Below are 13763 nucleotides of genomic sequence, written 5' to 3' on the forward strand. Positions count from 1 at the left end.
GTCATGGTCGTTAAAACGCCGGGTCGTGTGATGAGAGACGTGGTCGTTGGAGCGCTAGGATCCGGAAATGTAGTCATGGTCGCGGAAACGTTTGGTCGTGTGATGAGTGACGTTGTTGTTGGAGCGCTAGGTCGCGGGATTGGAGTCATGATCGTTGAAACATAGGCTCGTGGGGTTTGAGTCATGTTCGTTCCAGCGCCTGGTCGTGTGAAGACAGACTTGGTCGTTGAAGAGCTGTATCACTGGTTGGGGTCGTGGTCTTTGAAGCGCTTGGTCAGACTATGCTGTCAATATACAAGATAACACTGGGCGGACACTTATTCTTAGTAAATCAATTAGGTAATTGTCCAGATAAGGCGTTGTACGTATGTAAATCAAACAGTTCAATGGAATTTCGCTAGATTTCGCTTATGTTTATTTTATTTAATCAAGTTCTGCCCGTAATCATTAGCTGCATTATGACTTTGAACTGCCATGATGCTATCACTACATGTGTTGTGGTTAATGAACTTAGTAAGATGAGATAGCAGTGACTGCACTTCTCAGTCAATTTATATGAACATTTGAAGAAACAGAGTGATCCGTGACAAGAGATCCGTGTGCGAAGCATGCAACCGCTTGGTTCTTTAAAGCACCGGCACTTTCCTTTGTATCACCAGAACAAGGCAAGAAATGTTTATTTGTAATACACGTGTGTTAACAAATGAGCTATTTTCCGACACGTTTAACATCATAATAAGCAACATCATAAAAAAGTGCACAGCGGGAAAGAAATACAAGATATTAAATTTAATGCCGAAAATAGAATGTCACAAAGGCAATCATAAAATTGATTCCTAAATAGTGGGTGATTAGGAATTAATTGATTCACACAAATAGAAAAATTATCATTTTGGGCCAAGGCATAAGAATAGCTAGCATAAATATAGCCGTGATCCATGACAACTTTATAAATATTCTTATATATGGTTGACTTCGCCAGCATTCTACGATTTTGAATAATATATTTCCTTAACTTTTTTCTTAATTTCGAAATAAATTTAGATAAAACAAATAGGACCATGGGATATTCATTTGAAAAACTTTGTCGCCAAACACTGTGAAATCTACGGTCATTTTTCAAACTTGCATATTTTAAAGCATTTTAATACTGTAATTTGATAGCTGTATTGGTAGGGAATTTCTTATGCATTTTTTTTTCTTTTCATAAGCCGAACTTCAATGAATAAAGATTTTTTTTTTCAATATATCTATAGAGTCGTATATCACCCAATAGGGCGGTGTTTTACCCTATACAGTTATTCACACTATTACCAAATAAGTTTACGGTCGGAACGCTCGAACGAAATTTAACAATGAATTAAGAAATAATAAACATTTTATATGATCCCCGCAAGGGCCGTGTTTTCCGTATACAAATATCATAGGGCCTTACTTGGGCCGCATTTTACACTAGTTTACAATCGGAACACCCTGACCATCTCCGCCATAAAACGACGGCCGAGGTGTTCCGATTGATTACTGTAAAAGGTTGCGTTGCACTAAATTTGTGATGGTTGGCTTATACCATATTTATCGAGTACCGCGATTGATTTGTGTTTATATACGAAGTCGATACATGTGTATTTATTGCAAATATTTACACCATAATAATAACTTAAAAGGTATAAGTTTTAGGTAGGCAAACAAGCTCTGTCTCCGGTCACCTGCCTTAAAGTGACACTCTTATTCAAAATCAACTCATACCCATGTATAAGAAACATACATTTTAAGCGGTAAACCTTTAACTACTTACTGAATAATACATATATGGAAAGTATAACTTACTGATAGCACGATTGTTATCGTGTATTTAATGGCTAAAAACGCAAAAATATTAAATGATTGGTGAATGCTAAAAGATTTCCTGTGATTAACAATAGTCGTATCAGGTTGGAATACCGTGTTTTCTGCAACTTTCTTTCAAATATAACTCGGTATCCTTCATAAGAACCATTGTTTTGACATTTATTCATCCTTTTTGGTATTTTTAAACAATCGTATTAGTTATGGTAAATCTTACATGGGTATAAGAGTGCATCTTTAAAAAAGGGTAGGTTTGACGCCAAATCTTTTTTCAAGTTATTATTTTTATTACCAAAATTTACCCTTTGTGACCCAAAACCATAGATTCTGTGCTTCAAAACATCAGAAATTCCAGCATTAGAATCTTTGACATTATCTAAAGCCTAAAATACTTCAGTGTCCTACTTATGGTGAACCCAAGCATAAATGTATAATGAAACTATGTACAATCCTCCAATGTATATCATTGTCATGGCAAAGGGTTACTTCATTTAATGGAGCGATATCTTGGTAAATTATCGTTAGGGTGCATGTAATGTAAATTCATGCATATAATTATGTATGATTATTAAATTAATGCAAATTAATAACCAGTTCTCTTCATTATAATAGCAGGGTTGCAGACCCTTTAATGCTAAGAAATATCAGCCTCGACTATAGGCAGATAAATTACCCATTTTTTACTTTCAAAAATCCATTGTTCGAGTGCTCTACACTTATTCGAAAAATCATGTAATGTTTGTTCGAGATTTTCTCAGTTTGTTCAGGCGCGTAGGAGCTGGTACCACATGGGCCGTGGCCGCGGTCCCAATATTCTAGCTAGTAACGGCAATTGGGCCGCCAAATTTGATACCATTTTTTTTTAAATTGTATTTCAAATGAAGCTACGCGCATATATATTAATACATGTCTGACACGATATTGAATATACAGGTCACCATGGCATGATTACTCTAATTGATTAAAATGAATTTAATGTGTGTGATTTATTAATTTGTGACTATTTGTGACTGTTTGTATTTGGTACAGAAATAGAAAATACTAGTATTAAATGTGTGCTTACAAACGTGTCCATAACATGTGTATTACTGTTTTATCATATTAGCATTTTCTTTCTCAGTGAATAAATGTTACCAAACGATATTAGTTTTAGATCTAACACCTATTTGAAATGTAAAAAGGTTTAGAGAAAAAAACATGAAAACAAAACCTGAACTCACTGGAAATCGAGTCTTTCAATGCTTACAATTGAAAAAAATCACCCGGGCGTGACACGAGCCCACCCCTTCCGCGGACCAAATGTCATTTGGAGTCCTTTGCGCCTGATGTGTTCGTTTCGAAAGATACCCCGCTTGGTATTTTCCTAACTGTAAACTTTATTTCTATTTTTGTTCCTAGATATGATCGTAAGAAGAACACATGGATTGATTTGTTCGGCCCCTACTCACCCCCCCCCACCACGCCCTTCCATCCGGACTAGTCAGAGCCATTCATGTATCTTAGTTCTGGTCCATAAACGAAATTCAATCCACCAGTGTTAAGTAATGTTGAGGCTCTTTGCTACTTGAAATATTTTTTGTCTTCGGCGAGTAGGATCTGGCTGCCTTCAAATGGATGGAACTTGGAAAGGGTGTTTTAATGTATTTGTGAAATGCTTTTATTATGTTGTTGTTGCTATTCATTGAATATATGATCAGACCATACTTTTTGCATTTTTGATGCATGAAAAATGCCTAATTTAGCGACGCCGACGGGTATCAATCCAGCGAATTCGTACGGTACTACAGAACAGAAATGTTGTCGGTGCGTTTATAGGTCAAGCTGGTAAAATCTTTCTCACTGTTTCTTTCTAAAAAAGTAACACCTCTGCATATTGTAACTCTTATATGGAAGTAAAACAGATAGTCATACTAACTGCCCTTAATTTCAATGGCTATTTCAGCGTGTGATAACGACTGCGTTGAAACAACTGAATCACCCAGTGTGTTACATCGGACTAATACTGTAATGTAATGCGAACAACGCATCATCTTGTGGAACTAAAATGACTCCTTTGCACTTTAAGGATGTGACACAGATATCTGTTTGCATATACATCAAGGATAATGTCAGCAAGTCAGTAAAGTTTTCAGAAGTATTTTATTGGTCTGATTGTAATACTGTAATAGTTAAGTGTCAATTAACAGAAACTTCAGATGGATGGATATATTTATATAGCTGATCATTACAAGACAGGTATTAAATACGAATATATCAATACTAAGTAATCAGTATAATGTAGACAAATGGATACAAATACATGTCAAAAGAACCTCGGATACATAACATGCTCGGATATGTGAAATAAGTACATAATTATCAATAGCCGGAAAGTAGATGATTTTTATCTCCAAAGAGCAGAATTCATACTTTTATTTATATGATAAAATATGTTGAAAGTCCACTTTACACAACAATCACTATTAAAGCTATTAAAGTCTAAACTTGATTGTCAGACTTTCCCCTGTTAGTTAAAATAACTTACAAGGCATATCTTATTTTAACATTGAACCTTGATCTTGCCAAGGTCAACAAGAGCGCCATGAAGAGAACACCAGCGCTTGTCTGTTTTTTTCTCCTTCGAAAATGAGGCATAACTCAATACAAACTAAAGCCAGAGTTATGCCCCTTGATGTACACATGCATATTGTCCCTGGCAACATCTTAACCAAGTTTTATTTAAATATGAAGTGATTTAGTTACTGTCCTAGGTAAAATACTGCATGATGCCCACAGCCCTGACAGGTGCCAAGGCATATCACAATACCAAGATACTTGTTTCTGAAAAATTTTCTTTTACAAAAATTAATGCATATCAAATTTCAGAAATAAACAAATCTTCATTCATTGGCTCTAGATACAATTCAACCAAACAAATACTAAACGTTTTGATAGCAAACAGAAGAAAGTTAATACATTTTTGTTTGACATGTTCATACATGATGATATTTCATTTGCATTTCATCAATTTATCCAACAACACGAAAAACATCACATCACTGAGAAGTGACAGAAGCATTCAATACAAAGCAATACCACACACCATTATTTACCATGGAACAAAAAAAAACAATTGATTACACTGGAGTGTAAATGACCACAAACATCATGGACAATTCTAGCAAAATCACCTCCAATTGAGGACAAGTTATTACCATATTCAATTTCAAATTTTTAATTGTTAAAAAATAAATAAAAATAGAACAATATCCAAAGAAAATGTCAATCACTGATGGTATTTAGATATAAAGCTTAAATCAAAATGCAATCTAGTCTATTCTATAATTTAAAGTATCTATTTGTTTAATTGTTTGCTTTTTGATGAGCCTATTGCAAGGCCAGTTGCCTTGTTCTAATGTACCCTTTCACCATTGTCCTTGATCGCCTGGCAAGAATTGGATACTTCTTTATAAGTTCTTTATAAGTTCAAGACATTCTAACTTATTTTTGGTGGAGTATTAAGCTTAAAACACTTTTTAAGGCCATTTTCTACCACGTCTTCTTCAGCCTAGCTCCAAGGTGTTCTGACTGTGGCTGTTCGTTTTTCCTAAAACACAGAAATACAGGCTATTTTATAGACAAAAAAATCACTATATTTTCATCTATTTTGAGCACTAAAATATGAAAGTGTGTTCTTGATAGTCCACTTTAGGACAAATAACCATAAAATCCTATATTAAAACATGTTTTATCAATTGAAGTTGTCTAGGAATTAGCAACAGTGCCTCTGCAAGTCAATATATAAATATGACCTGTATTCAAGATGATGTGTTTTCACTGATAACCTTTATATTATTTGATTTCTTAATTTGTACAATAAAATGGGCACGGTAAGCAAACTCATTTTTCTGTAGCACTGACCTGAGCAACATGTCTAACAGTGCTATATAATATACATTGTTGTCCATGTTAAACATGTTTGACTTCAGGATTTTATTTGATATGTAGAAATTCAATTCAAGGCCTTTCTGTTAAATACAATTAGATATTTTCACTGTAACTTTTTACACTGATCAGTAACATGACACACATTCTGGCTAATTTAAACACTGAATAGGTTTTTTTAAGATTACAAGTATGGTTGTTACACAAAATTAATTGTACACTAAGGAAGACAACAGAAAAGCCTGATCACAAAAGTGCACTTACTCCTTTACAGAAACAACACTTTTTAAATCAAATTTGCTTTAAGAATAGAAATTTCTAATTGTTACAAATTTCAATATGATTCTTACATGGTTTGTGCCAATTCCAGCATTTACGACTGCTTCGAGTTGACCTATGGAGACAAAAACATATTATATATGCAAATAGGTCTGCTATGTTTCTTAACGCTAACAATTAATGCTATTTATAATAATGAAACAGGTGTCTCTCAACAAGTATTATTTGAATGAAATTGATGTACATTAACAAAACCTCTTTCTGAGGACTTTTCTAAAAATATCACCTCCAATGGAGGCCAGTTACTTTTATTAGACACCATGCCTGTATTGAGATCTCAGGTATTTCAAATTTCCTTGATGCCTATTATTTAAAATGCAGTACTGGTTCTGAAATATTGAAGGTGTAGTGTTTTTAATACAGGAGATAATTTATCTCAAACACACACACACAACTATCTCTACACAACTAGGCTAAAAGAGACATGTTGCAACAAAATGACATAGTATTTTGTCTTTTGAACCTCTGGTATTTTGATTTTGTTCTGTGGTAAGCATAATACTGAAAAGAAGTATTCAGCTTTACTGATTGTAAGCACATACAGGTACATATATTAAACATTTCGGTTAATGATAATGTTATTTACATACAATGATGTACAACCAAGATTGTGAAATGACCTTCAACCTACGACTAGAATGATGTCAAACTGATTTTAATATCTCTGGTGGTTTGAATTTGTTAAGCAAATTTCTACATGTAGTCATCACCTCAAAAGACAATGAATTTGGTCGAACACCCATTGATGTCCAAATGAAGACACTTCATTCCAATCACTTTTAACCCATTATGAAAACTACATTCCAAGACTAATTCTTTTACAACAAGGGCAAATCTATACATGAAAACATCAAATATCAGGCACCCGTTCATCTTATATTATAAAAACGATAAGTGTACCTATTTCAGTCCCTGGTTGATCAACGGAGGCATCAACATTATCAACATCCACATCATCAGCATCCACATCATCAGTATCAACAGTATTCACATCATGGCACTGTCCAGCTGCAATACAAAAACATCACATCACTGAAAAGTGACAAAAACATCAAAAACAGAACAAGATTATACATTATGGTATTTACCATAGAAGAAAAACTACTGAATATAGTGCAGTGCGAATGACCTCCAACTGAGGACAATTCTAGCACAAACACCTCCAATTGAGGACAAGTTATTACCTTTGGACAACACATAAAACTATTTCATAAATATCTCTTGTTTCAAATATCATCCTTATCTAGGCACTTCAAACAATTTAGTCTTTAAGACAGGAGGCACGTTTAAAGAAAGTATTTTAAAGAAAACCCACTGACAACCAATATAAAAAAACTTCTGCAACTTCTAGTTAAGAAACAAGAGCTGTTATAAGACAGCGCGCTTGACTACGCCGCTTTGACTTAGAAGTGAAAACAATAACAATGTTATATGTGCCTGTCAAACACAATAAAACAATCAAATTAAAAAAGTGAACAAGAAGCGGGATGTGATAAAACCAGGTTTTTAATGATAGGCAGAAGAGATTCAGTTTCAACTGCTTTCTTCTATCTTTAGTAGCAGTGACCTTGATGACATGGGCCCCAAACACAATCCCATGGAAGTCCTCCATAAACTCTTCCTACATATTAAGTTTGGTCACAGTATGTCAAACATAACTGAAACAGTAATCTATTTTTAGTAACAGTGACTTTGACCCAAGAGGGCCGAAAGGCAATCCATCAAAGCTCTGCATATTGTCCTATATTCCAAGTTTGGTCACACTATGTCAACCCTTACTTGAGATATTCAGTACCGGTACTTAGCATATTTCTATTTTTAGTAGCAGTGACCTTGATTCCATGGGCCCCAAACACAATCCAATGGAAGTCCTCCATAAACTCTCCCTACATATTAAGTTTGGTCAAAGTATGTCAATCATAACTGAAACAGTAATCTATTTTAGTAACAGTGACTCTGACCCAAGGGGGCCGAAAGGCAATCCATGAAAGCTCTGCATAAACTTGTCCTATATACCAAGTTTGGTCACACTATGTCAACCCTTACTTGAGATATTCAGTACTAAGCATATTTTTATTTTTAGTAGCAGTGACCTTGATTCGATTGGCCCCAAACACAATCCAATGGAAGTCCTCTATAAACTCTTTCTACATATTAAGTTTGGTGAAAGTATGTCAACCATAACTGTTACTACATTTTCCTGTTCTACAGAAGTTCATTACTTTTATTTGGATTGGTTTTTCTTACTCAGCTTAAAGACCGACTGAATTAGTTTCAGTAAGTTATCTGTCCTCTGAAGGTACCTTCACCATTTTTACTTTCCTGGGCTCTGTTAAGGTAGTGCGTGGATTCCCTGTGGGCCACTCACATTTTTTCATATAGGTTTTCCAATTTAAAAACTTGATTATTGTACCTGAGATGTTAAATTTCTCTGATTTTTGATAGTTAGAAATAAGTTACTTGGAGTTTTTTTATACTGTGTTTGTCAATTTTGACACTCGACAGAATTGTTTCAAACTTACAGCCTAAAGTTGCATTATGGCTTGCCTGAGCACCTAGGTATATCTAAGGCATTTATTAATTTCATAGTTAGTTTGGTTTTTACAGTGTTATTTCCATTTGAATTTAATTAATGAACTTGAATAGATTGTATAAAAAAATGCAAACATCTCAGTTGTTCTTCACACCCAACCTCCCTGCCTTTGCCCTGTGTCGAACCTGAGGGTTCTTGTAACCGCCCGTGCGGCTTACTACTACTTGTTGAGGTTCGGTTACACAGTAATCTATTTTTAGTAACAGTGACATTGACCCTAGGCGAGCGAAGTCAATCCATGAAAGCTCTGCATAAACTTGTCCTATATACCAAGTTTGGTCACACTATGTCAACCTTTACTTGAGTTATTTAGTATAAGCATATTTCTATTTTTAGCAACAGTGACATTGACCTAGACCATAACTCTAGGGGCCCAAAACACAATCTCAGAAAAGGTCTCTATAAACTCTTCCTATATACCAAGTTTGGTCTATTTATTTCAAACCTAGCTAAAATTATTCCATTCATAAGGTGACTTTGACGCTGCCTCCCACCAGCCGCCCGAACAATGACGCAAGTTGACATTCAAATAACTGGTTTTCCCTTTATGAAAATGTGGTTAAGAATATATATAAAAATGTGCCTTTCAAAAAATATAAAAAGAAAAATTGAAAAAAAAAATCATTCCCATAATTTGTATTAAGGGTTAAAATGGAGTTATGTTCCTTGTTCTAAGATGGTCGTCAATAATTATGCAAAGTATTAAGGGCATTGAATGAAGGGTATAGACGTTTTTTTTATTAAAATCCCAACTTGCCCTACAACTTTAACCTGCCCTTTAACTTTAACCTGCCCTAAAACTTTAACCTAAGTCAATCAGGGGCCATAACTTGTATTAAGGATAATATGGAGTTATGTAACCTCATTGTGTGATAGTCCTAAACAATTGTGTGAAGTATTAAGTCAATTGAATGAAGGGTATTGGACTAATAAGTGAAAATCCCAACTTGCCCTAAAACTTTAACTTGCCCTAAAAGTTTAACCCAAGTCAATCAGGGGCCATAACTTGTATTAAGGATAATATGGAGTTATGTAACCTCAAAGGGGTGATGGTCCTGAACATTTGTGTGAAGTATTAAGTCAATTGAACAAAGGGTATAGAAGTTGTTAATAAATATCCCAACCTGTCCTAAATCTTTAACCGCAGTTCAATAGTCATTCAGGGGTCATAATTTGTAAAAAGGATAATATGGAGTTATCTAACCTCATTGTTTGATGGTCATGAACAACTATGTTAAGTATTAAGTTAATTGAATGAATGTATTGGACTTCTCTAAGTGAAAATCCCAACTTGCCCTAAATTGCAATTTCTAACCGGACACTGACACTGGGGTGAGTAGTATAGCCCTCCTAATTCTTCGAATAACCAAGCTAAAAACTATATTCCAAGGCTTATCATAAAACAATTTTTTTTTGCAATTTTGCTCAAATATCAGGCACAAATTTATCTCATATTATAAGAAAGATAAGTGTACCTATTTCAGTCCCTGGTTGATCAACAGAGGCATCCACATCATCAGCATCCACATCATCAGCATCCCCATCATCAGTATTCACATCATGGCACTGTCCAGCTGCAATACAAAAACATCACATCACTGAAAAGTGACAGAAGCATCAAAAACAAAACAAGACAATACATTATGGTATTTACCATGGAAGAAAAACTACTGAATACAGTGCAGTGTGAATGACCTCCAACTGAGGACAATTCTAGCACAAACACCTCCAATTGAGGACAAATTATTACCCTTGGACAACACATAAAACTATTTCGTATAAGTCTCTAGTATCTAATTCCTTTAACTCTAGGCACTTCAAACAGTTCTGTCTCATAAGATAGGAGGGACCTCTACTGAAAGTATTTGATAGAAACCCCACTGAAGACCAATATCAAAACACTGCAACTTAAACACTGCAACTTCTAGTTAAGAAAAAAACTATATTCCTCTAGGCTTATACTAGAACAAAAAATAATTGAAATATTACTTTAATTACAGGCACCCATTCATCTTATATTTTAAGAAAGATTAAAGAACCTATTTCAGTCCCTGGTTGATCAACGGAGGCATCCACATCATCAACATCCACATCATCAGCATCCCCATCATCAGTATCAACAGTATTCACATCATGGCACTGTCCAGCTGCAATACAAAAACATCACATCACTGAAAAGTGACAAAAGCATCAAAAACAGAACAAGATTATACATTATGGTATTTACCATAGAAGAAAACTACTGAATATAGTGCAGTGTGAATGACCTCCAACTGAGGACAATTCAAGCACAAACACCTCCAATTGAGGACAAGTTAATACCTTTGGACAACACATAGAACTATTTCATAAATATCTCTAGCATTTAATTCCTTTTATGCTAGGAACTTCAAAGTCAGTTCCATTTCATAAGACTGGAGACACCTCTACTTAAAGTGTTTTATAGCAAACCCACTGACGACTAATATTTAACACTTTGCAACTGTTAGACCTTTAAGAAAAAAACTAAATTTCAAGGCTTATAATGGAACAAAATTAAATTGCAATTTTACTTAAATATCAGGCAACCATTCATCTCATATAAGTAGAAAGGTAAGTGAAAAAGCGTACCTCTATTAGTCCCTGGTTGATCATCCGGGGCATCTACATCATCAATATCCACATTATCAGCATTATATCATCAGTATGAACAGTATCCACATCATCAGTAAGAACAGTTTCCACATCATGGCACTGTCCAGCTGCAATACAAAAACATCACATCACTGAAAAGTGACAGAAGCATCAAAAACAAAACAAGACAATACATTATGGTATTTACCATGGAAGAAAAACTACTGAATACAGTGCAGTGTGAATGACCTCCAACTGAGGACAATTCTAGCACAAACACCTCCAATTGAGGACAAATTATTACCCTTGGACAACACATAAAACTATTTCGTATAAGTCTCTAGTATCTAATTCCTTTAACTCTAGGCACTTCAAACAGTTCTGTCTCATAAGATAGGAGGGACCTCTACTGAAAGTATTTGATAGAAACCCCACTGAAGACCAATATCAAAACACTGCAACTTAAACACTGCAACTTCTAGTTAAGAAAAAAACTATATTCCTCTAGGCTTATACTAGAACAAAAAATAATTGCAATTTTACTCCAATAACAGGCACCCATTCATCTTATATTATAAGAAAAATTAAAGTACTTATTTCAGTCCGGAGGCATCAACATTATCATCATCCACATCATCAGCATCCACATCATCAGTATCAACAGTATTCACATCATGGCAATGTTCAGCTGCAATACAAAAACATCACATCACTGAAAAGTGACAGAAGCATCAAAAACAGAACAAGACTATACATTATGGTATTTAACATGGAAGAAAAACTACTGAATACAGTGCAGTGTGAATGACCTCCAACTGAGGACAATTCAAGCACAAACACCTCCAATTGAGGACAAGTTATTACCCTTGAACAACACATACAAAACTATTTCTTAAATATCTCTGGTATAAAATTTCATTTAAGCTAAGCACTTCAACCAGTTTTGTCTCATAAAACTTGAGGCACGTTTACTGGAAGTTCTTTATAGCACACCCACTGACAACCAATATTATAACACTTTGCAACTCCTAGTTAAGAAAAACACACCATATTTCAAGCGTATCAAAGACAACAAAAATCTTCAATCACTTATGCTTTCTCAAACCAGGGGACAATTCAATCCAATTTAACAGAGCAACCTTGGAGTTTACCAATTGCACTGACGGCAAATAAAAACTTTCTAGTAATCTTAATTGTAAACAAAACATGTACGTTATACCAAAGAATTAATCTTTATTTAAAATAAAGGTCGGGGCATGATGGTGAACAAGCATGCACAGTTTCAAAGCCAGATGTCAATGGACTTTGAAAATATTTGAGGTGGTACGTAAACTTTAACGTAAATTCTAAGAAGAAAAAGGGGCATAATTTTCTCAAAATGCTTGATCAAGTTACCTCTTCCTGTGTACAGGTTGGGGGAATGATGGTGAACAAGCGTGCAAAGTTTCGAAGCCATATGTCAATGGACTTTGAAAATATTTGAGGTGGTACACAAACTTTAATATAAGTGGTCACGCCGACGCTGCTGCCGACGCTGCTGCCGACGCTCGGGTGACTAGGATAGCTCTCCTTATTCTTTGAATAGTCCAGCTAAAAAATCATTGGTTAACACCTTATGCTGGGGCCTGAACTATAACTTTCTGCCAACAAAGTTATGTCCTGTTATACATGTTAAATAGGTGAGTATGTATTTTCCCCAATTCTGCGACAATATTTTCCTTTAGATTGTCCTATTTATGAAAAAAACATTTGATAGAAATCAGGTAAGAATTGGCCAAGAAAAAAACTTTGTCTGCAATAAAATAATTTATTATGCCTCCACTAGAATATGTGAATGCAAATGTTTATATGGCACATTATCACTTACATTCATTTCTACTTTAATAATAATTATATTTTGCATTTTTTTTTAATTATGCTTCCTTGTTTTAAACAGTATTCTATTTTACAATCAATTATTGGTTACAATCAATTGATTAGATATTGGCTGTAATTGGAAAGCTGTTGCTATTTATATACTGTTTAACTGTTATATATAACAGTAAGTCACTCTAAGATGAATTTTATGTATTTTATCGGATATACATGGTAAAGACTGATTTAGACTCTTAGATTGTTTTTTAAAAGAAATAAAAAATAAACATTATATCATATCTTGCTTTCAACCGGCTAGTGGTAACATTCAATCGTATTTGGAGTTTTTTTATAAAGATGAAATTAAACAAAATGTACGCCGTTAAATATGATATTGTTTTGGACTTCTGCTACATTAACAATAAATCTGACTGCAAAACAACCATGTATCTTAAAGATAAGTGTTTAACATCACATCAGTTCACATACAACTTCTGAGCATAAGCGACAGTAAATTTTGGACATATAGATCTATATTATTTTTGATTTTGATTGTTTTAATTCCTTATGACCACACTTGACTTAAACATTAACA

The sequence above is a fragment of the Mya arenaria genome, chromosome 14 (genome assembly GCF_026914265.1).
Source record: "Mya arenaria isolate MELC-2E11 chromosome 14, ASM2691426v1".
NCBI classification, from domain to species: Eukaryota; Metazoa; Mollusca; class Bivalvia; order Myida; family Myidae; genus Mya; species Mya arenaria.